Here is a 21,406-nt window from a genome sequence, read left to right on the forward strand (position 1 = left end):
GTAAGCGTCTTTTAATTTCATGGCTGCAATCACCATCTGCAGTGATTTTGGAGCCCCCCCCAAAAAAGTCTGACACTGTTTCCACTGTTTCCCCATCTATTTCCCATGAAGTGATGGGAAAAGATGCCATGATCTTAGTTTTCTGATCGTTGAGCTTTAAGCCAACTTTTTTACTCTCCTCTTTCACCTTCATCAACAGGCTCTTTAGTTCTTCTTCACTTTCTGGCATAAGGGTGGTGTCATCCGCATATCTGAGGTTATTGATATTTCTCCCGGCAATCTTGATTCCAGCTTGTGTTTCTTCAAGCCCAGCGTTCCTCATGATGTACTCTGCATATAAGTTAAATAAGCAGGGTGACAATATACAGCCTTGACGTACTCCTTTTCCTATTTGGAACCAATCTGTTGTTCTATGTCCAGTTCTAACTGTTGCTTCCTGACCTGCATACAGGTTTCTCAAGAGACAGGTGAGATGGTCCAGTATTCACATCTCTTTCAGAATTTTCCACATTTTATTGTGATCCACACAGTCAAAGGCTTTGGCATAGTCAATAAAGCAGAAATAGATGTTTTTCTGGAACTTTCTTGCTTTTTTGATGATCCAATGGATATTGGCAATTTGATCTCTGGTTCCTCTGCCTTTTCTAAAACCTGCTTGAACATCTGGAAGTTCACGGTTCACATATTGCTGAAGCCTGGCTTGGAGAATTTTGAGCATTACTTTTCTAGCATGTGAGATGAGTGCAATTGTGCGGTAGTTTGAGCATTCTTTGGCATTGCCTTTCTTTGGGATTGGAACGAAAACTGACCTCTTCCAGTCCTGTGGCCACTGCTGAGGTTTCCATATTTGCTGGCATATCGAGTGCAGCACTTTCACAGCATCATCTTTCAGGATTTGAAATAGCTCAACTGAAATTCCATCACCTCCGCTAGCTTTGTTCGTAGTGATGCTTTCTAAGGCCCGCTTGACTTCACATTCCAGGATGTCTGGCTCTAGGTGAGTGACCACACCATCGTGATTATCTGGGTCATGAAGATCTTTTTTGTTCAGTTCTTCTGTGTATTCTTGCCACCTCTTCTTAATATCTTCTGCTTCTGTTAGGTCCACACCATTTCTGTCCTTTATCGAGCCTATCTTTGCATGAAATGTTCCTTTGGTATCTCTAATTTTCTTGAAGAGATCTCTAGTCTTTCCCAATCTGTTGTTTTCCTCTATTTCTTTGCACTGATTGCTGAGGAAGGCTTTCTTATCTCTCCTTGGTATTCTTTGGAACTCTGCATTCAGATGGGAATATCTTTCCTTTTCTCCTGTGCTTTTCACTTCTCTTCTCTTCTCAGCTATCTGTAAGGCCTCCTCAGACAGCCATTTTGCTTTTTTGCATTTCTTTTCCATGGGGATTTTCTTGATCCCTGTCTCCTGTACAATGTCACGAACCTCTGTCCATAGTTCATCAGGCACTCTGTCTATCAGATCTAGTCCCTTAAATCTATTTATCACTTCCCCTGTATACTCATAAGGGATTTGATCTAGGTCCTACCTGAATGGACTAGTGGTTTTCCCTACTTTCTTCAATTTAAGTCTGAATTTGGCAATAAGCAGTTCATGATCTGAGCCACAGTCAGCTCCTGGTCTTGTTTTTGCTGACTGTATAGAGCTTCTCCATCTTTGGCTGCAAAGAATATAATCAATATGATTTCGGTGTTGACCATCTGGTGATGTCCACGTGTAGAGTCTTCTCTTGTGTAGTTGGAATAGGGTGTTTGCTATTACCAGTGCGTTCCTGTGGCAAAACTCTATTAGCCTTTGCCCTGCTTCATTCTATACTCCAAGGTCAAACTTGCCTGTTACGCCAGGTGTTTCTTGACTTCCTACTTTTGCATTCCAGTCCCCTATAATGAAAAGGACATCTTTTTTGGGTGTTAGTTCTAGAAGGTCTTGTAGGTCTTCTTAGAACCGTTCAACTTCAGCTTCTTCAGCGTTACTGGTCGGGGCATAGACTTGGATTACCTTGATATTGAATGGTTTGCCTTGGAAACAAACAGATATGATTCTATCATTTTTGAGATTGCATCCAAGTACTGCATTTTGGACTCTTTTGTTGACCATGATGGCTACTCCCTTTCTTCTAAGGGATTCTTGCCCACAGTAGTAGATATAACGGTCATCTGAGTTAAATTCACCCATTTCAGTCCATCTTAGTTCGCTGATTCCTACAATGTCGACGTTCCCTCTTGCCATCTCCCGTTTGACCACTTCCAATTTGCCTTGATTCATGGACCTAACATTCCAGGTTCCTATGCAATATTGCTCTTTACAGCATCAGACTTTGTGTCTATCACCAGTCACATCCACAGTTGGGTATCGTTTTTGCTTTTGCTCCATCCCATCATTCTTTCTGGAGTTATTTCTCCACTGATCTCCATTAGTATATTGGGCACCTACTGACCTGTGGAGTTCATCTTTCAGTGTCCTATCTTTTTGCCTTTTCATGCTGTTCATGAGGTTCTCAAGGCAAGAATATTGAAGTGGTTTGCCATGCACTGCTCCAGTGGACCACATTCTGTCAGACCTCTCCACCATGACCCATCATGTATGAATGTGAGAGTTGGATGGTGAAGAAAGCTGAGTACCGAAGAATTGATGCTTTTGAACTGCAATGTTGGAGAAGACTCTTGAGAGTCCCTTGGACTGCAAGGAGATCCAATCAATCCATCCTAAAAGAGATCAATCCTGGGTGTTCATTGGAAGGTCTGATGTTGAAGCTGAAACTCCAATACATTGGCCACATCATGTGAAGGGTTGACTCATTGGAAAAGACCCTAAGCTGGGTAGGATTGGGGGCGGGAGGAGAAGGGGACGACAGAGGATGAGATGGTTGGATGGCATAATCGACTCGATGGACATGGGTTTGAGTAGACTCCGGGAGTTGGTGGTGGACAGAGAGGCCTGGCGTGCTGCAATTCATGGGGTCGCAAAGAGTCGTATACGACTGAGCGACTGAACTGAACTGTGTTTTCCAGCTAGGACCTGACTGGTGAACATGGCTGCAGTGCCAGAAATCAGGTCTGATCCCCTGAGATGGGAACACTGAGTCTAAACTGCTTGATTAACAGAGAATATCAGGCCCCAGGGAACATTAACTGGAGTGGGGTACCACAGAGGTCCACATCTCAACACCAGGACTTGGCTTTAGACAACTTCCTGGAAATTCCACTACTGAAAACCTCAGGCCAAACAGCTGGTAAGACAGGAGTAGTCACAATCATCAAAAAAAAAATGAAAGAAAGAAAGAAATGACAAAAAGCATATATTACAGACAAAGGAACAAGGTAGAAAGCTACAAGATCAAATAAGTGAAGAGGAAACATGCAACCTATCTGAAAAATAATTTAGAATAAATAGTAAAAAATAATAATAAAGAAGGTTCAAAATATTGAAAACAGAATGGAGAAAATGCAAGAAACATTTAACACAGTTAACAAAAACCTAGAAGAAATGAAAAACAAGCAAACAGTGATGAACAACAGAATTACTTAAGTTAAAAATACTCCACAAGGAATCAATAGAATAACTGAGGCAGAAGAATGGATAAATGAACTGGAAGATAGAATGATAGAAGCAATTGCTGATGAGCAGAATAAAGAAAATAAATGAAAAAAATTGAAGGCTATGTCAGAGACTTCTGGAGCAATATTAAATACACCAATATTTGAATTATATGGGTCCCAGATGAAGAAGATAAAAAGGAGGGGTATGAGAAAATATTTGAGATTATAGTAGACAACTTCCCTAACATGGGAAAGGAAATAGTCACCCAAGTCCAGGAAGCCCAGAGAGTACCATACAGGCTAAACTCAAAGAGAAATACAGCAAGACACATATTAATCAAACTAACAAAAGTTAAACACAAAGGAAAATATTAAAAACAACAAGGGAAAAGCAAAAGCATAAAATAAAATAAAATACCAAGTTACTAACTTCCTACTTCTGCATTCCAGTCCTCAGTGATGAAAAGGATATCTTTTTTGTGTGTTAGTTCTAGAAGGTCTTGTAGGTCTTCATATAACCATTCAACTTCAGCTTCTTTCTCGTTAGTGGCTGTGGCACAGACTTAGATTACTGTGTTATTGAATGGTTTGCCTTGGAAACAGCTGAGATCATTCTGTCATTTTTTAAGAGTGCATCAAGTACTGTGCTTCAGACTTTGTTGACTATGAGGTCTACTCCATTTTTTTTAAAGGATTCTTGCCCACAGTAGTAGATATAATGATCATCTGAGTTAAATTCACTCATTCCCATCCATTTTACTTCTCTGCTTACTAAAATTGTCAATGTTCATTCACCTTTGCCATCTGTTGTTTGACGACTTCCAATTTACCTTGATTCATGGAGCTAACATCCCAGTGGGGGGGGGAGCAGCTTTTCACCTTTCAGTGTCATATCTTTTTGCCATTTCATATTGTTTGCCATTTCTTTCTACATACCAATAACTACATTAAATGTAAGTGAATTAAATACCTTGGCCAAAAGACACAGACTAGCTCAATGGACACAAAAATGTGTCTGTGTATATGCTGCCTACAAGAGACTTACTTCAAACTCCTAAGGACACATACAGACTGAAGGTCAGGGGATGGAAAAAGATATTCCATGCAAATGGAATTAAATTTACTGAGGCTTGATTTGTGACCTAGGATGTGGTCTATTCTGGAGAATGTTTCATGTGCACTTGAGAAAAAGTATATTCTGCTGTTCTGGGATGAAATATCCTGAAAATATCAATTAGGAGCATGTGGCCTAATGTGTGCTTTAAGACTTGTTTTTCCTTTTTTAATTTTCTTTGTGGAGGATCTGTCCACTGCTATAGCTGAAGTGTTAAAATCCCCACTTATACCAATTAAATTAAATTGAATTGGAATTAAAAGAAAACACGAGCAGCAATACTTATATTAGACAAAATAGATTTTACAATAAAAATTTTTTACAAGAGATAAGGAAGAACACTACATAATAATCAAGAGATCAATCCAAGAAGAAGATATAAGAAATTATAAATAAATATGCATCTAACAGAGGAGCACCTTAAAACGTAAGGCAAATGTTAATCATGAAAGAGGAAATTGACAGTAACACCATAATAAGGGATTTTGACACCCCACTTATACCAATGAAGAGATCCTCCACACAGAAAATTGAAAAGTAAACACAAGTCTTGACTCACACATTAGGACAAATGCACCTAATTGATATTTTCAGACATTTCGTCCCAAAACAGCAGAATACACTTTTTCTCAAGTGCACATGGAACATTCTCCAGGATAGATCACATCTTGGGTCACAAATCAAGCCTCAGTAAATTTAAGAAAGTTGAAATCATATCAAGTATCTTTTCTGATGATAATGTTATTAGATTAGATATCAATTACAAGAAAAAAACTGTAAAAAACACAAACAGATGGAGACTAAACAACACACTTCTAAATGACCAAGAAGTTATTGAAGAAATCAATAGGGAAATCAAAGGAAAAACACCTAGAAAATAATGAAACCAAAAGCACAACCATTGAAAGCCTATGGGATGCATCAAAAACAGTTCTAAGCTGAAAGTTTATAACAATACAAGCTTACTTCAAGAAGTGAGAAAAACATCAAATAAACCACCTAACCTTACACCTAAAGCAACTGGAAAAAGAATAATAAAAACCCCTCGAGGTTAGGAGAAGAAAAGTAATTATAAAAATTGGAGAAGAAATAAATTCTAAAGAGTGAAGGAAATAATAGTAAAGCTCAATAAAACTAAAATCAGTTTCAACATAAACAAAATTAGCAGTCATACTCATCAAGAAAAAAATGAAAATTCAAATCAATAAAATTAGAAATGCAAAATAAATTAAAACAAACAACACAGAAATAGGATCATAAGAGAATCAGTTCAGTTCAGTTCAGTTCAGTTACTCAGTTGGGTCTGACCTTTTGCAGCCCAATGGACTGCAGGACACCAAGCTTCCCTGTCCATCACCAACTCCTGGAGCTTCCTCCAACTCATATCCATCAAGTCAGTGATGCCATCCAAGCATCTTATCCTCTGTCATTCCCTTTTCCTCCTGCCTGTAATCTTTCCCAGAATCAGGGCCTTTTCCAATGAGTCAGTTCCTCGCATCAGGAAGCTAAATTATTGGAGCTTCAGCTTCAGCATCAGTCCTTCCAATCAATACTCAGGGCTGATTTCTTTTACGATTGACTGGTTTGATCTCCTTGCAGTCTGAGTCTTCTCCAACACCACAGTTCAAATCATCAATTCTTTGGTGCTCAGCTTTCTTTATAGTCCAACTCTCACATCCATACATGACTACTGGAAAAACCATAGGTTTAACTAGACATACCTTTGTCAGTGAAGTCATGTCTCTGCTTTTTAATATGCTGTGGAGATTTGTAATAGCTTTTCTTCCAAGGAGCAAGTGTCTTTTAATTTAATGACTGCAGTCACAATCTGTGGTGATTTTGGAGACCAAGAAAATAAAGTCTCTCACTGTTTCCACTGTTTCCCCATCTATTTCCCATGAGGTGATGGAACCAGATGCCATGATCTTAGTTTTCTGAATGTTGAGTTTTACACCAGCTTTTTCACTCTCCTCTTTCACTTTCATCAAGAGGCTCTTTAGTGCTTCACTTTCTGCCGTAAGGGTGGTGTCATCTGCATATCTGAGGTTATTAATATTTCTTCCTGCAATCTTGATTCTAGTTTGTGCCTCATCCAGCCTGGCATTTTGCATGATGTACTCTGCATATAAGTTAAATGGGCAAGATGACAATATACATCTTGAAGTACTCCTTTTTCATGGAACCATGAAAAACCGTATGCCAATAAAATGGACAACCTGTAAGAAATGGACAGTATCTTGAAAAGTACAACCTTCCAAAACTGATCAAGGAAGAAACAAAAATCATAAACAGATGAATCACAAGCACCAAATTTGAAACAGTGATCAAAAATTTTCCAACAAACCAAACCCCAAGGCTACATGGCTTCACAAGCAAATTCAATCAGACATTTATAAAACAAGTAGCACCTATCCTTCTTAGAGTCTACCAAAAATTACAGATGGAGGAGCACTCCAAAGCTCATTATACATTGCTTCATTACCCTGATACCAAAGCCAGACAAAGATATTACAAAAAAAAAGAAAACTACAGGCCAATATCCCTGATGAACATAGATGCAAAATCTTCAACAAAATACTAACAAATTGAATCCAACAGGACATTAAAAGGATTATACAGCATGATCAAGAGAGATTTATCCCAAGGATGCAAGGATTCTTCCATATATGTAAATCAATCAATGTGATAAACCATATAAACAAGTTGAAAGGTAAAAAACATATGATAATTTGAATAGATGCACAAAAATTTTTTGATAAAATTCAGCATCCATTTATGATATTTTAAAAAAATAACCCTCCAGAAAATGACCATGGAACGAACCTACCACAACATGGTAAGAGCCATATAGAACAAATTCATACCAAATTGTATCCTCAGTGGTGAAAAACTGAGAAAATTTCCTCTAAGATCAGGGTGTCCACTCTAGCCTCTATTATTCATTCTAGTTTTAGAAGTACTAGCCTCAGCAATCAGAGAAGAAAAAGAAACAAAAAGAATCCATATGGAAAAGAAGAAATAAATCTCTCACTGTTTGCAGATAACTTTATATTATACATAGAAAACCCTAAACATGGCACTAGAAAATTAGTAGAGCTAATGAATGAATTTAGTAAAGTTGCAGTTGACACATAGATATTGCTTACATTCCTATACACTAACATGAAAAATCCGAAAGAGGAATTAAGGGGGCGATCCCATTCTCCTTTGCAACAAAAGAATAAAAAAAAAATAGGATTAAACCTACCAAAGTAGACAAAAGATCTGTATTCAGTTCAGTTCAGTCACTAAGTCGTGTCCAACTCTTTGCGACCCCATGAACCGCAGCACACCAGGCCTCCCTGTCCATCAACAACTCCCTGAGTCCACCCAAACCCATGTCCATTGAGTTGGTGATGCCATCCAAACATCTCATTCTCTGTCATCCCCTTCTTCTCCTGCCCTCAATCTTTCCCAGCATCAGGGTCTTTTCAAATGAGTCAGCTCTTCGTATCAGGTGGCCAAAGTATTGGACTTTCAGCTTCAACATCAGCCCTATCAATGAACACCCAGGACTAATCTCCTTTAGGATGGACTGGTTGGATCTCCTTGCAGTCCAAGAGACTCTCAAGAGTCTTCTCCAACACCACAGTTCAAAAGCATCAATTCTTCCACTCTCAGTTTTCTTTGTAGTCCAATTCTCACATCCATACATGACCACTGGAAAAACCATAGCCTTGACTAGATGGACCTTTGTTGACAAAGTAATGTTTCTGCTTTTTAATATTCTGTCTAACTTGGTTATAACTTTCCTTCCAAGGAGTAAGTGTCTTTTAATTTCATGGCTGCAATCACCATCTGCAGTTATTATGGAGCCCCCAAAAATAAAGTGTGGCACTGCTTCCACTGTTTCCCCATCTATTTGCTATGAAGTGATGGGACCGGATGCCATGATCTTGGTTTTCTGAACGTTGAGCTTTAAGCCAAATTTTTCACTCTCCTCTTTCACTCTCATCAAGAGACTCTTTAGTTCTTCTTCACTTTCTGCCATAATGGTGGTGTCATCTGCGTATGTGAGGTTATTGATATTTCCCCCGGCAATCTTGATTCCAGCTTGTGCTTCCTCTAGCTCAGCATTTCTCATGATGTACTCTGCATATAAGTTAAATAAGCAGAGTGACAATATACAGCCTTGACGTACTCCTTTTCCTATTTGGAACCAGTCTGTTGTTCCATGTCCAGTTCTAACTGTTGCTTCCTGACCTGCATACAGGTTTCTCAAGAGACAGGTCAGGTGGTCTGGTATTCCCCTCTCTTGAAGAATTTTCCACAGTTTATTGTGATCCACACAGTCCAAGGCTTTGGCATAGTCAGTAAAGCACAAGTAGATGTTTTTCTGGAACTATCTTGCTCTTTCAATGATCCAGCAGATACTGGCAATTTTATCTCTGGTTCCTCTGCCTTTTCTAAAACCTGCTTGAATATCTGGAAGTTCACGGTTCACGTATTGCTGAAGCCTGGCTTGGAGAATTTTGAGCATTACTTTTCTAGCATGTGAGATGAGTGCAACTGTGCGGTAGTTTGAGCATTCTTTGGCATTGCCTTTCTTTGGGATTGGAATGAAAACTGACCTTTTCCAGTCCTGTGGCCATTGATGAGTTTTCCAATTTTGCTGGCATATCGAGTGCAGCACTTTCACAGCATCATCTTTCAGGATTTGAAATAGCTCAACTGAAATTCCATCACCTCCGCTAGCTTTGTTCGTAGTTATGCTTTCTAAGGCCCACTTGACTTCACATTCCAGGTTGTCTGGCTCTAGGTGAGTGATCACACCATCGTGATTATATGGGTCGTGAAGATCTTTTTTGTACAGTTCTTCTGTGTATTCTTGCCACCTCTTCTTAATATCTTCTGCTTCTGTTAGGTCCATACCATTTCTGTCCTTTAATGAGCCCATCCTTGCATGAAATGTTCCTTTGGTATCTCTAATTTTCTTGAAGAGATCTCTAGTCTTTCCCAATCTGTTGTTTTCCTCTATTTCTTTGCACTGATCGCTGAGGAAGGCTTTCTTATCTCTCCTCACTGTTCTTTGAAACTCTGCGTTCAAATAGGTATAGCTTTCCTTTTCTCCTTTGCTTTTCACTTCTCTTCTTTTCACAGCTATTTGTAATGCCTCCTCAGACAGCCATTTTGCTTTTTTGCATTTCTTTTTCTTGGGGATGGTCTTGATTCCTGTCTCCTGTACAATGTCATGAACCTCCGTCTCTAGTTCGTCACACACTTTCTCTCAGACCTAATCCCTTAAACCCATTTCTCATTTCCATTGTATAGTCATAAGGGATTTCATTCAGGTCATACCTGAATGGTCTAGTGGTTTTCTCCACTTTCTTCAATTTAAGTCTGAATTTGGCAATAAGGAGTTCATGATCTGAGCCACAGTCCGCTCCCGGTCTTGTTTTTGCTGACTGTATAGAGCTTCTCCATCTTTGGCTGCAAAGAATATAATCAATCTGATGTTGGTGACCATCTGGTGATGTCCATGTGTAGAGTCTTCTCTTGTGTTGTTGGAAGAGGGTGTTTGCTATGACCAGTGCGTTATCTTGGCAGAACTATATTAGCCTTTTTCCTGCTTCATTCTGTATTCCAAGGCCAAATTTGCCCATTACTCCTGGTGTTTCTTGACTTCCTGCTTTTGCATTCCAGTCCCCTATAATGAAAAGGACATCTTTTTTGGGTGTTAGTTCTAAGAAAACTATAAGACAATGACGAATGAAATAGATGATGACATCAATAGATGTAGAGATACATCATGTTCTTCGATTGCAAGAGTCAATATTGTGAAAATTACTATACTAACCAAATCAATCTACAGATTAAATGCAATCCTTTTCAAATTACCAATGGCATTTTTCACAGAGGTAAAGAAAGAGTTTCACAATTTGTATGGAAAACAAGACCTCGAATAGTCAAAGCAATTTTGTGAAAGAAGAATGGAGCTAGAAGATTCAGCCTCCTGACTTCAGACTCTACTACAATGCTACAATCACTAACACCGCATGGTACTGGCACCAAAACAGAAATATAGATCAATGGAACAATATAGAAACTCCAGAGTTAAACCCACACACGTATGAGCACCTTTGACAAAAGATGCAAAAATATACAATGGAGAAAAGACATCCTCTTCAATAAGTGGTAGTGGGAAAAGTGGGCAGCTACATGTAAAAGGATAAAATTAGAACACTTCCTAACACCATACACAAAAACAAACTCAAAATGGATTGAAGACCTAAATGTATGACCAGAAACGATAAATGTCTCAGAGGAAAACATAGATGAAACACTCTGACCTAAATCACAGTAAGATCCTCTTAATACACCTCCTAGAGTAATGGAAATAAAAAAAATAAGCAAGTAATTAAACTTTCAGCTAATTTAACTTTGCATAGCAAAGAAAACTATAAACAAGGTGAAAGGCTAAACCTCAGAATGGGAGAAAATAATTGCAAATGGAACGACTGACAAAGGTTTAATCTCCACAATATACAAGCAGCTCACACAACTTCAATACTATAAAAAACAAGCAACCCAATCAAAAAGTGGACAGACCATCTAAACAGACATTTCTCCAAAGACAAACAGATGGCCGAGAAACACATGAAAAGATGCTCAACATCACTCAATAATAGGGAAATGCAAGTCAAAAGTACAATGAGATATCACCTCACACCAGTCAGAATGGCCATCATCAAAAATTCCACAAACAATAAATGCTAGAGAGGATGTAGAGAAAAGGGAAACTTCTTGCACTGTTGGTGACGATGTAAATTGATACAGTCACTATGGAGAATAATATGGATATTCCTTTAAATATTGTTAATAAATATACCATATGACACAGCAGTCCCACTACTAGGCATATGCCCTGAGAAAACCATGAATAAAAAAGATGCATGTACCCCACCCAGTATTTGGGCTAGTAGTAAAAAACCCGCCTGCCAATGCAGGAGAATAAGAGATGCAGGTTCAATCCCTGGGTCTGGAAGGTCCCCTGGAGGAGGGAATGGCAACCCATTCCAGTATTCTTGCCTAGAGAATCCCATGGACAGAGGAGCCTGGCAGGCTGTAATCCATACGGTTGCAAAGCATCAGACACAACTGAAGCGGCTTGGCACTCACACACCCCAATATTGATTGTACCACTATTTAAAGTGGCCAGAGCATGGAAGCAACATAGCAAATTTTTGGATCCTTCCTTTTTCAGCTTGAGAGAAACAAAAGGTAGAATAATAATTTGTTATCTTTTTTATACTCTTGGGCTCTTTGCTCCTGTACTCTCCTGAAAACTGTGTTTGTTGTTCACTCATTCAAGTCATGTCCAACTATTTGCAACCCCATGGACTGCAGCTCGCCAAGGCTTCCCTGTCCTTCACCATCTCCTGGAGCTTGCTCAAACTCATAGCCATTGAGTCAGTGAAGCCATCCAGTCACCTCATCCTCTGTCATTTTTTTTCTCTTCCTGTCTTCTATCTTTTCCAGCATCAAGGTCTTTTCCAGTGAGCTGGCACTTTGCATCAGGTAGCCAAATTATTGGAGCTTCAGTCTCAGCACCAGTTCCTCCAATGAATATTCAGGATTGATTTCCTTTAGAATTGACTGGTTGGATCTCCTTGCAGTCTAAGGGACTCTCAAGAGTCTTCTCCAACACCACAGTTCAATAGCATCAGTTCTTCAGCCTTCTTTATGGTCTAACTCTCACATCCATACCTGACTACTGGAAAAAACATACCTTTGGCTATACACACCTTTGTCGGCAAGTCCCAACCCAGGGATTGAACCCAAGTCTCCCTCATTGCAGGCAGATTCTTTACTGTCTGAGCCACCAAGGAAGCCTAACCACTGTCTGAAAGTGAAAGTTAAAGTCACTCAGTCATGTCCTACTCTTTGCGACCCCATGGACTGTAGCCTGCCAGGCTCCTCTGTCCATGCAATTCTCCAGGCCAGAATACTTGAATGGATGGCAGGTCACTTCTCCAGGGAAATCTTCCCAACCCAGGGATCGAACCCATGTCTCCCACATTTAAGAGTGATTTTTTTACCGTCTGAGCCACCATAGACTTTTGAGAATACTTGATACATGTACTTGTAAGACAGTGGTCAATGTCTTACTTTCTTTTATCTTCCAGTTTTATTGAGATATAATTGACATACAGCACTGTATAAATTTATGATCTACAGCAAAACGATTTGAGTTACATATATCATGAAAAGTTTATCACAATAAGTTTAGTGAACACCCATCATCTCGTATAGATACAAAGCTAAAGAAATAGAAAAAGTACTTTGCCTTGTGGTGAGAACTCAGGATTTAATCTCAAAATTTTTCATATATAATGCACCCTGGTGCTAATTATATTTATCATGTCGTACATTACCTACCTGTGGCTCACGTGCTCAGTCTTGTCTGACTCTTTGTGAGCCAATGGACTGTAGCCCAACAGGCTCCTCTGTCCATGGAGTTTTCCAGGCAAGAATGCCGGAGTGGGTTGCCATTCCTTTACTCCAGGGGATCTTCCTGACACAGTGCATTTCTTGTGTCTCCTGCATTGGAGATAGATTCTTTACTGCTGAGCAACCTGGAAAGCCCCAGGTTGCTACTACTTTATAAAGCATCTACTTTATAAGATAAAGTAGTATTTATCTTATAACAACTAATATTTGCCACACTGTACCTTTCATACCTGTGATTCATTTATTTCATAATTGGAATTCTGTACTTCTTAATCTCACTCAACTATTTCTCTCCTCTTTCCATCTCCATTAAATCTGGCAACCACCTGTTTAGTCTCTGTATCTATGTCTCTGTTTCTGTTTTGTTGTGTTGGTCCTTTTTTTTTTTTTTTTTTTTTAGATTTCACATATAAGTGAAATTACACAGTACCTATCTATGGCTGTCTTACTTATTTTACTTAACAAAATACTTTCTAGGTCCTCTCATGTAGTTGTGAATAGTAAAATTTCATTCTTTTTATAACTAAATAATGTTAAATTGCATATATGTACCACATCTTCAATATCCATTCATTTATTGATGGGCTCTAGGTTTGCTTCCTTATAATGGCTATTGTAAATAATTTTGCAAGAAATAGGAGTGCATATATCATATCTAATTGTTGTATTTGTTTTGTTAGGATAAATATCCAGGAGTGGAATTGCTAGATTGTAGGACAGTTTCTATTTTTGTCTCTTTGAGAAATTTGTATAATTTTTTCCATAGTGAGTGTGTCCATTAACTCCAACCAACAGTGCACAAGAGTACACTTTTCTTCAAATGTTTGCCAAAACTTTTATTTTTGCAATTCTTGATAATTGCCATTTGACAGGTGTGAGGTGATATCTCATTTTAGTTTTTATTTGCATTTCTCTGATGATTAGTGATGTTGAGCATCTTTCAATGTGTCTCTTGGTCATCTGTATGTTGCCTTTGGGAAAATGTATATTCAGGTCCTCTGCCCATGTTTTAATCCAATTGTTTAGTTTTTTGATGGTGATTTGTATATCTTGGATATTAACCGCTTACTAGATACACCACATACAAATATCTCCCCCCATTCATTATGCAGCCTTTTCATTCCATTGATAGTTTCCTTTGCTGTTCAAAAGTTTTTCTTTTTTTAGTTTGATATAGTTGAATTTATTTTTTCTGTTGTTTCCCTTGCCTGAGTAGACATATCCAAATAAAGCTTGCTAATACAGATTTCACAGAATACTACCTATGTTTTCTTCTAGAAGTATTACGGTTTCAGGTCTTATATTTAAGTATCTAATCCATTTGGTGTTTGTTTTTGTATATTGTGTGAAAAAGTAGCCCCACTTGTTTGTTTTGCATGTTACTGTCCTGCTTTCCCAGAAGAGTGAGCCTTTCCCAATGCATATTTATACCTCCTTTGTCATAGATTAATTGCCCCATATAAATGTGAGTTTATTTATGGGCTCCCTATTCTCTACTATCGATTTATGTGTCTATATCATAGAATTTTGATTTATAGTTTAGTAGAGTATAGCTTTATAGTACAGTTTTAAATCAGGGAGCATGAAACTTTTGGCCATTCAGGATATTTTGTGTTCCATACATATTTTTGAAATATTTGTTCTAATTCTGTGAAAATGACATTGTTATTTGATAGAGGTTGCATTGAATATATAGATTGGCTTGGGTAGTATGGTTATTTTAGCAATAATGATCCTTCTTATCCATGAGCATGGTATATCTTTGCACCTGTTTGTGTCCTCTTCAATTTCATTCATCAGTGAGCTATAGCTTTCGGAATACAGGCCTTTTGCTTATTTAATTAGATTTTTTCCTATATATTTTATTCTTTTACATATCATAGTAAATAGGATTGCTTTCTTTCTTTTCTTAATAATTCCTTTTTAGTGTATAGAAATGCAACAGATTACTGGGTATTAACCTTGTAGCCTATACTTTAGAGAATTCTTTCATGAGTTCTAGTAGTTTTCTTGGTGACATGTTTAGAATTTTTGTGTAGAGTATCATGTCACCTGTAAACAGTAACAGTTTTACTTCCTTTCCAATTTGCATTCCTGATTCCTGTAGCAAGGACTTTCAAAATTACGCTAAATAAAAGTAGTAAGTGTGGGCATTGTTGTCTTGTTCCTGATCTTAGAAGAAATACTTTCAGCTTTTCACCATTGAGTATAATGTCAGTTGTAGGCTTTCATATACATACTTATTATATTGTATATGTTCTGTCTATGCCCACTTTCTGGAGAGCTTTTATCATAAATGGTTAGTAAACCTTGTCAAAAGCTTATTCTGCATCTGTTGAAATGATCATATGATTTTTATTCTTCGATTTCTAAATGTGATATATCATATTAATTTGCAGATATTGAGCCATCTTCTCTTCCTGAAATACATCCCATTTGATCATGTTGTAGGGCCTATTTAATATATTGTTGAATTTGGTGTGTTAGTATTTTGTAGAGATTTTTTGCATCTATCTTCATTAGTGATATTGGCCTTTAATTTTCTTTTTTTGTGTGATATCCTTATCTGGTTTTTGTAACAAGAGTGATGTTGACCTCTTAGAATGAGTTCAAAAGCAATTCTTCCTCTGCAAATTTATTGACTAGTTTGAGAAAAGTAGGTATTAACTCTTCTCTATACGTTTAGGAGAATTCACTCATGAAGACAAATGTTCCTGGACTTCTGATGACAGTTATTTTTTAATTAGTTATTCAATTTCATTATTGATAATTGTTCTGTTCATATTTTCTATTTTTTCTTTTCTTAGTCTTGTAAGATTGCACATTTCTAGGAATTTGTACACTTCTATGTTGCCCATTTTATTGGTATATAGTTCATAGTAAGCTCTTATGATTCTTTGTATTTCTTTGGTATCATTTGTACTTCTTTTACATGTCTCATTTTATTGATTTGGGCCCTCTCTCTTTTTTCTTGATGAGTCTGACTAAAATTTTATTGATTTGATTTATCTTTTCAATGAAATAGCTCTTAGTTTTATTGACCTTTTCTATTATTTTTGTCTCTATTTAATTTACCTCAGCTCTGATCTTTATAATTTATTTCCTTCTACTAACTTTGGATTTTGTTTGTTCTTCTTGTCCTAGTTCCTATAGGTATAAAGTTAAGTGGTTTAATTTGAGATTTGTTCTTTGTTTGTTTCCTGAGAAAAGCTTGCACTTTTATAAACTACCCTCTCATAAATGCTTTTGCCTGAATCCCATAGATTTGGGATCATTGTGTTTTCATTTGCACTTATCTCCATGTATTTTTTATCTCCTCTTTGAGATCTTCAGTGATCCATTGATTGTTTAGTTGCACATTGTTTAAGCCTTCACATGTTTGTGATTTTTGTAGTTTATTTCCATGTAGTTGATTTCCAGTCTAGTCTCATAGCATTGTGGTTAGGAAATATGGTTGATATGTTTTCAATTTTCTTAAATTTACCAAGACTTGTTTTTTCATCTAGCATGTGATCTGTCCTGGAGAATGTTTCATGTGTACTTGAAAAGAATTTCTATTCTCTTGCTGTTCTACTCTGTCATTTTAAGGCCAGTTTTTATTGATTTTCTGTCTGGATGATCTGTCCGTTGGTGTAAGTGGGATGTTAAAGTTTCCTATGTTTATTGTGTTATTGTCAATTTCTTATTTTGTGTCTGTTAATATTTGCTTTAGGCATTTATGAACTTATGCTGGGCACATATGTATTTACAAGTGTTATATATTCTTCTTGTATCACTATGTAATGTCCTTTGTTTTATTATAGGGTTTGTTTTAAGGTCTATTTTGTTTGATAGTATTGGTATCTCTGCTTTCTTTCCTTTTCCACTTTCATAGCATGTTTTTCCATTTTCTCATTTTCAGTTCATGTGTGTCTTGAAAACCTAGGTGAATCTCTTATAAGTAGCATATATTGAGTTGGCCAAAAAGTTTTTTTGAGGCTCCAAGGAAACTCTTTGTTCAGCCCAATATATGGGCTTTATTTTTATATGCATTCAGCCACTCTTGTCTTTTAATTGGAGAGTAAAGTCCATTTATATTTAAAGTAATTCCTGACAGACATATTCCTTTGTGTTCTTTTATTTTACTTTTTCTGTCTTCCCTTGAGATTTGGTAACTATCTTCAGTGTTATGTTTGGATTCTTTTCAGTTTTTGGTGTGATGCATCTATTATGGATTTTCAGTTGTGCTTACCATGTTATATATAATATATATATATGATATATCATATATATATTAATATTTAATATAATATATATTTATATATACATATTTATATAACTATATCTCATCCCTATGCCATCTCAGAGATCTTTTAAACTATTCTCATATTTTTACTATTTTCTTTTTTCTGTTTGGCTAAAATAATTATCTAATATACTGTTGATTCATCTAAGTGCGTTTTTTAATTGTTACTACATTATTTATCTCTGTTTGGTTCCTCTTTATATCATCTAACTCTTTTTTACTATTCTCACTGTGTTCAACTGTTTCTTTGTCCTGAGTTCTTGAGCATCTTTAAGATTATTGCTAGGAATGTTTTATTGGGTAGATTGTTTATCTCCAGTTCAATTAGTTCTTCTTCTGGGATTTTTTTTCCTTGTTCCTTCATTTAGAACATATCCTTATGTCACTTCATTTTGTCTAATTTGCTTTCATGTCTATGTGTTTGGTAAGCTGTTTACATTTCCCTATCTTAGAGAAATGGCTTTATGTAGGAAACATGTTATTGGGCATAACAGCATACTTCCTTCTTGTCACTAGAGTTATATGCTTTTCGGGTGGCCCCTGTGTGGGTTATGTGGGTCTTTCTGCTATGATAAGCTGACAACTGTAGAAACTGGTAAGCATGGCTCTCTTCTAGTCTAGTTGGCTGCCAGGCCCTGCCTTGCATGGAGATTGCCAGCTTCTAGTATGTGGGACAGGGTCCTTCCATGACCAGGAGAGTCCCAAAACTGGTGCCAGTCCACTGGTATATGGGGCCATGTCACAAGGTAGTTGACTGCAGGGTTGGGATCACAGATCTAATATCCACCTGCTGTTGGGTAGGCCATGGCCAAAGGCAGGTGGCTGAGAAGCCAAAGCTGTCCTGTGGCTGGTGTAAACCTCCTTGTGGGTAGATCTGGTGCTCTGGGTATCCTAATGTTGGTGCCTTCCCACTAGTGGGTAAGTTTTGATCCCCAGAAATACTACCAGCACATTATGTGCAGAGCTAAGACCTGGGGTCTCTGGTTGCAGGATGGAGTCCTGGAGTTGGTATCCACCCAATGGTAGATAGAGCTAGGAACAAAAGAGTTCTGGGGCTAATTCTGGCCCACTGGGTCCTGAGGTCTCTGGGTGCCGTGTGCAAGGGTCCCAGAATTGATGTCCACCCACAAGTGAGAAGGGCTAGGGCCCAATCATCCTAGGCCTAATTCTCACTGCTGAGGAGTAAGGCTGGACCCCCCGGCTAGTTCTGGACCACTGGTGGGTCGAGCTTGATACTGAGTACTCTAGCTCTGAGGTCTTGACTTCACAGACCTGTTGTCCTATTGGGGGTGAGGTTGGGTTTTGGGTGTTGTGGTGAGTAGGGCCATTTTCAAGGGAGCTAAGGGGGGGTTCCTACATCAACCAGCCTGCTATAGAAAGGATCTTAAAATGGTGTTTCCAACATTGCTGATGTTGGTCCTACATCAGGATCCCCCTGAGATCCCTTGGAACTGGCCCTGTTCACCACAACACCCAAAACCTAGCCACATCCACAACAGGACAATAGGTCCAAAAATGGCTGCCACCACTGTTTATGGCCCTAGAGTGAGTCCCAATTGCCTCCTCTTGGAGACTTTCCAAGATCAGCAAGTGAATATAACCCAAGTTCCTTTCAAATTGTTATTTGTGTCCTGGGTCTCAGAGCTTGTGAGATTTTGTGTGTGCCCTTTAAGAAGGGAGTCTCTATTTCCCACAGCACTTAAGTTTTCCTGAATGTAAGCCCCACTGGCCTTGAAAGCCAAATGTTATAGAGGCTTATCTTTCTAGTGCAGGATCTCTGGCTTGGGGAGCTCAGTGTGGGGCTCAGACCCTTATTCCTTGTGGATAATCTCTGCAATTGCAATTATTCTCCTGTTTGGGGGTCACTTACCCAGGGATATGACTCTTGACTATACTGGGTGTCCACTCCTCCTTTCCATCTTGTGGATCCTTCTTTACATCTTTAGTTGTAAAATATCTTTTCTGTTAGTGTTCAGGTTGTTCTCAGCAATAATTGACCTGTAAGTATTTGTAATTGTGGTGTGCTTGTGGAAGAAGGTGAGATCAGGGTCTTCCTACTCTGTCACCTTGGCCCCTCCACCTCTGTATATCTTTTGATAAAGCTAGGATTGTATTGCTTTCCTGTACATTTTTAAATGTGTAGACAATTCATCTATGTCCATCTGTTTTCAATTTGCATTTTGCTTCTTACAAGAGAAGGTGAAAATTTTGGACCTATTGTTGAGGAACAGGTGTACAACTGATTTTGTTATTTATCCTTTTCTGTAAAGAAAGATATTTTCTCATATATATGCTCCATAGAACAGTGCTTCCATTTTGACAGAAAATATAGGCTTTAATTTTTTTTTCAGAATGATCATTTTGAGGATGAATGGAAGAGAGCCATGTTTCGTTGAGGCACGTAAATATAACACTTTTTTAAAGAAAGATCTTCAAAGTGACATAGATAAATTGATAGAGCATATAGATTATCTGAAATAACTGTTTTATTACATTACTTTGGAAACATCCCAAAATTCAAGAGAGATAGTTTTAAAACCCTCTTTCTTATGCTAAATTTCCAAAGCACCATCCTTGCATTTCACACATGACTGAAGAACCAAACTGCCACTTTCTGAAAATCCATCAGAAAATTCTGAGATCTAAAATAATATACAACTGGATCAAAACAGCAATTTAGATTTGCAAGAGACAAGGAAAAATAGAGTGTTTTTAATAAAGGAGCAGTTTTAAAAGACTTTATTGCTTCACCACCATGAAGAATGGGAAGTTGAGGTAGTAAGGTGTGAAACACACAATGAATACTACCACACGCATCAGGACCATCCACAAAGCCTTTTTTCTCTTTGGTATTTTGAGGGGGAACTTGGAACTCTTGTAAAAGTTTTCCTGTTCTCCGTGTACAATAAGTAATAATTACAACAGAGAATACAAACCCTCCGAGTTCAACTACAGTTATCATGCCAATAGTAGATGCTATGCTAATGTGTTGAAGCCCTAAATTGGCAAGTCAGGGCTCAGAGGGTTCAGTGTTATTGTCTAATCCAACATTTCTCAGAACTGGAAGTGGCAAACAGGCAGTCCCCACCATCACTCAGATGGCAGCACTGATGCCCAGATCGTACCTATTCCAGCATCTGGTCCTGAAGAGCTTGAGGAGAAAGTATCTCTGAAGGCTGTTAGATGTCAAGAAACAAATGCTGGCATAGATATTGAGATACTTCAGGTAGAAGTACAGAAAGCAAAGGATCCTCTGGAAAGGCCAATGGTGGCTGATTTAATAGTAAATCCAGAGGGGTAAGGACAGCACGTGAGCACAATCAGCCACAGAGAAGTTGATCATGAAAATAATGGCTTTATTATTCTTGCTGATGAAGTGACACAGAAACCAAAAGGCTATACTGTTGGCTAGTAGACTAGGGAGTAATCTTAGGATGTAAGTAGCTGCATAGAGGGAGTCCTGAAATGACATTTGAGGATCAGTGCACTTTGCTCTTGTATTGTTTGTGCTGTTGCTTCCCATCTTGACGATTTGTGTTCCTTCCTTTGGGAAAGCATCAGAATGAGTATTTCTGCAGAAAATAGTCTATAAATGCAGTCAAGGGAATATGAGTCCATGTTCAGGTATACAAATAAACGTGTCTCAGTTCAGTTGCTCAGTCTTGTCCGACTCTTTGCAACCCCATAAATCACAGCACGCCAGGCCTCCCTGTCCATCACCAACTCACAGAGTTTACTCAAACTCATGTCCATCGAGTCGGTGATGCCATCAAGCCATCTCATCCTCTGTCATCCCCTTTTCCTCTTGCCTCCAATCCTTCCCAGCATCAGGGTGTTTTCCAATGAGTCAACTCTTCACATGAGGTGGCCAAAGTATTGGAGTTTCAGCTTCAACATCAGTCCTTCCAGTGAACACCCAGGACTGATCTCCTTTAAGATGGACTGGTTGGATCTCCTTGAAGTCCAAG

The 21,406-nt window shown here is 38.1% G+C and overlaps 1 pseudogene; it reads right to left on the reverse strand.

Annotated features, from left to right (window-relative positions):
• Window positions 1–20,177: 20,177 nt before the first annotated feature.
• Window positions 20,178–20,961, reverse strand: LOC145535462 (putative P2Y purinoceptor 10 pseudogene; annotated as a pseudogene).
• Window positions 20,962–21,406: the final 445 nt, after the last annotated feature.

The sequence above is a fragment of the Giraffa tippelskirchi genome, chromosome X (genome assembly GCF_054371585.1).
Source record: "Giraffa tippelskirchi isolate mGirTip1 chromosome X, T2T-mGirTip1v1.2.pri, whole genome shotgun sequence".
In the NCBI taxonomy this organism is placed as follows: domain Eukaryota; kingdom Metazoa; phylum Chordata; class Mammalia; order Artiodactyla; family Giraffidae; genus Giraffa; species Giraffa tippelskirchi.